The 4,122-nt window shown below is 41.3% G+C and overlaps 1 non-coding gene across 1 annotated transcript; it reads left to right on the top strand.

Moving 5' to 3' along the window:
* The first annotated feature begins 3,565 nt into the window (after positions 1-3,565).
* Positions 3,566-3,669, top strand: LOC131488914 (U6 spliceosomal RNA). Its single transcript, XR_009250302.1, has one exon. It is a non-coding gene; the product is annotated as a U6 spliceosomal RNA (small nuclear RNA).
* The last annotated feature ends 453 nt before the right edge of the window (positions 3,670-4,122 follow it).

Raw genomic sequence — 4,122 nt, 5'->3', positions numbered from 1 at the left:
CCTTTGGTGTCCAGGATGGCCTTCATTTAAGCACACATTTTCTGGAAGTCAGTGAACTCAGTAAGCATTTGTCACGTTCCAGTTTTTCTTCTTTAAAAAAAAAGGTTCTTTTTAATGTTTATATTTTATTTTTGAGGCAGAGACAGAGCAGGATCTGGGGAGGGACAGAGAGAGAGGGAGGCACAGAATCTGAAGGAGGCTCCAGGCTCCGAGCTGTCAGCACAGAACCCAAAGCGGGGCTCGAACTCGTCAACCGTGAGATCACAGCCTGAGCCGAAGTTGGACGCTTAACCGACTGAGCCACCCAGGTGCTTCATTTTTTTCTTCTTTTTTTTTTTTTTTTAATTTTTAAAAAAAATTTTTTTTTTCAACGTTTTTTATTTATTTTTGGGACAGAGAGAGACAGAGCATGAACGGGGGAGGGGCAGAGAGAGAGGGAAACACAGAATCGGAAACAGGCTCCAGGCTCTGAGCCATCAGCCCAGAGCCCGACGCGGGGCTCGAACTCACGGACCGCGAGATCGTGACCTGGCTGAAGTCGGACGCTTAACCGACTGCGCCACCCAGGCGCCCCCATTTTTTTCTTCTTTAAAAGAAAAAAAAAGCAGATGAAAGGGTTGAGAATCTTGCGGATTCTTGAGCAGCCCCCTAGTGGTGGCTGGTGTCCCACACCCCCTTTGCTAGTTGCACTGCACAAAGTGTATCTACTTTGTAATTTAGAAGGCAAAAAAGTTATTCGCTTAGGGGCGCCTGGGTGGCTTGGTCGGTTGGGCCTCCGACTTTGGCTCAGGTCATGATCTCGCGGTCCGTGAGTTCGAGCCCCGCATCGGGCTCTGTGCTGACAGCTCAGAGCCTGGAGCCTGTTTCAGATTCTGTGTCGTCTTCTCTCTCTGCCCCTCCCCTGTTCATGCTCTGTCTCTCTCTGTCTCAAAAATAAATAAAAGTTAAAAAAAAAAAATTTAAAAAAAAAGACATTAAAAAAAAAATTCATTTAAAACCGACCTTCTTACATTTTGACTAAATTAACAGTAGGCAGTCCTTTACAGAATTTCAGAGCTGTGTTTGTGTTTCAGAGCTCAATGCGAAGATCATGGTTTCATGGGAAATTGATCCGTCTTCTTACCCTTTAATTTGCTTCACTGTTTAAAATTCTGGGGGCCACCGTTTGCTGTTCACTTTTTTTTTTAATTTTTTTTTAATGTTTATTTATTTTTGAGACAGAGAGAGACAGCGTGAATGCGGGAGGGGCAGAGAGAGAGGGAGACACAGAATTGGGAAGCAGGCTCCAGGCTCTGAGCCATCAGCCCAGAACCTGATGCGGGGCTCGAACTCACGGACCGTGAGATCGTGACCTGAGCCGGAGTCGGACGCTCAACCGACTGAGCCACCCAGGCGCCCCTGCTGTTCACTTTTTAATCTCTGTCATCATTGAGCCCTGTGCCCAGTTGTATTATTTCACTTTCTGTAATGGCCCTGGGATGATGACAGGGACTGGTCTGTCCAAGGTCATAAATGTTTTACGCACTGGAGCCAGGACGCGAACCTTTGGCAGTCTCACTGCATAGCCTGTGCTTTGAACAACCATTCAACTGTCCTTGGCGGTCTTGTAAAATCTTTTGGTTTGTACTTTTCCACATGTGCTACCTACCTTCTGGTCAGTTCTTGGGAATCTATAATTGACCAAGACAGGAATAGATGGACATTTGTATGTTTGGTGTGGGGTAGTTTCTGTCATTTGGAGCCACCCAAACCACCCAGTGGAGTGCTGAGGAGTAATGTCTTTTAACTCACTTTCACTGGGTGCTTTGGGTATAGCCTGGTTTCTTAAGGGGTCCACAAACTGCCTCAGGCCAAGAATGGTTTTCACATGTTTAAAGGATTGTGAAAAAGCAGGATGAGGGCCAGGAAGGTGGTGGGAGGAGAGAGGGAAGAAATGTATTTGACCCTTACCCAAAACGATTTAAGGGTTTGGTCAGGGCACTTGACCTCAGCATAAATTCCCTTGAGACTGGGTTTAGGCTTTCTTTGGCTAGCTGGAATTGCAGCCCTCCTCTGCTTGCGTTTGTTAGCTCCTTTCAGAACTCCAAGGTGTTTGAACTCATTTTTATCCTACCTGTTTCAAGAGAGAAGCATGAAGTACGTACATAGAATAGTTGAAGTAATGAATGAACCAGAGGCAAGGACTGAATGAAGGGCTGGGGTATAGCAGAGATGGGATAGAAGAAATGATTCATTGTAGCAGTAGTTTATCCATTTTCATTGCTTGGTTTACTATATTTCTTTGCATGCCCCTATCTTGCAGTTTATTCTGCTAGTTGTTTTGGTTTCCAGGTTTTGGCTACTATCTAACACTGCCAGGAGCATGCATGGGCATGTATTTCCATGCACGCACGAATGCATTTCTGTTGGTATGGACTGTGAGTGGAATTACTGGGCCACAGGGCATGTGGGTCACAAAGGGTCACAGGGATAGATGGCTACGTCTTTATTAGGCACTGTCCTACAAGTTCCCAAAGCCATTATGCCAATTGAAACTCCTGTGGTAGTTGGTGAGCCCCTGTTACCCTGTATCCTTGTCAAGATTTGGTTTTGTTAGTATTTTTAATTATAGCCATTATGGTAGATGTGCGATACTGTTTTAATTTGCCCTTTGCACACTAACGATGTTGAGCATCTCTTTACATGCTTATTGGCCTTTGGCTATTTTGTGCAATACCTAGTTAAGTCTCTTGCCTCCTTGTTTTGTTGGATTTACTGTCTTGCTAACGTATTGATGTGTAAGAACTGTAAAAAAAGATACCCAGTTATGGAAACTTTTTATATGCATTGCATATATCTTCTGCCACTCTGGTTTTTCGCTCCTGATGGCTTGATGAAAACAAATTTTTATACTGTTAACATTGTCCAATTTACTAGTCTTTCCCTTCACGATTAGTTAACGGTATCGTGCCCTGTTGAGGAAATCATTATGTCATGAAGACATTCTGTGTTATCTCCCAGAAGTTTTGCTGTTTGACCTTTCCCAGTTAGCTGACTGACCCCAGTAGCTTTCACTGTGTTTTTCCCAGTACTGTGCCTTTGTCATAAACCACGGGTCTATGTAGGGTTCTGTTTCTGGGCTCTTTTACCTGTTCCATTGGTACGTTTGTCTACTCGTAGCAATATCACACTGTCTTAATTAGTGTAGCTTTATGAATCTTGATTTCCAGTACAATAAATCATCCAGTTTTGAACGTCCTAAGATCATCTTGTTTATTCTTAATCTTTTGTATTGCCATATACATTTTAGAATCAGTTTGTCAGTTTCACACATGCAGATTTCCAGGGATTTTGATTAGGTTTACAGTGACTATAGATAATTTGGAGTTGACATCTTCTAATCTATGAACATTGTATATCCTGCTTATGTAGGTTTTCTTTAATTTCTGTATAAAGTTCTTCCGTATCTTCCATAAATTGATTCCTAGATCTTTGATGTTTTTCAAGGTATTGTAAGTGTTGTCATTTTTGGAATTACATTTTTAATTGTTTTGTTGCTGGCATCTAAAAACAAATCGATGTTTTTGTGCTTGCTTCAGCAGCACATATACTAAAATTAGAACAATACCGAAATTAGCACGGCCTCTGCACAAGGATGACACCCAAATTTGAGAAAGAAATTGATATTTTTATATCTACTCTGTGTCTAATGACATTGATAAGTTCAGTTGCTAATTCTAATAGTTGATCAGTAATTTTTTGTAAAGATTTTTTTTTCTGTGAACAATTATATTGTCTGTGAATGATGGCTTTTATTTCTTTATTTCAGGTCCTTGCAACATTTATTTTTCTTGCCTGATCACACTTACTAAGACCTCTGGTACAATCCTGAATAGAAGTGTTGATACTGGGCATCTTTGTCCCCTAATATCAGGGGGGAAAGTTTTCAATATTTCATCATTAAGTATGCTGTAGGCTTTTTGTAAATTCCATTTACTAGGTAAAGAAAGATTCCTTCTATTCCTGTTTTGCAAAGAGTTTTTTAAAAAATTATGAATGGCTGTTGAAATTTATCAAATGTTTTTTTCTAGATCTATTGGAATGATTACGTGGGTCTTTTCCTTTATTCTGTTCATGTGTGAA

Source organism: Neofelis nebulosa, chromosome 10 (assembly GCF_028018385.1).
Source record: "Neofelis nebulosa isolate mNeoNeb1 chromosome 10, mNeoNeb1.pri, whole genome shotgun sequence".
Lineage (NCBI taxonomy): Eukaryota > Metazoa > Chordata > Mammalia > Carnivora > Felidae > Neofelis > Neofelis nebulosa.
The sequence above is the reverse complement of the archived record's forward strand: the minus strand, read 5'-3'. Positions and strand labels throughout refer to the sequence as shown.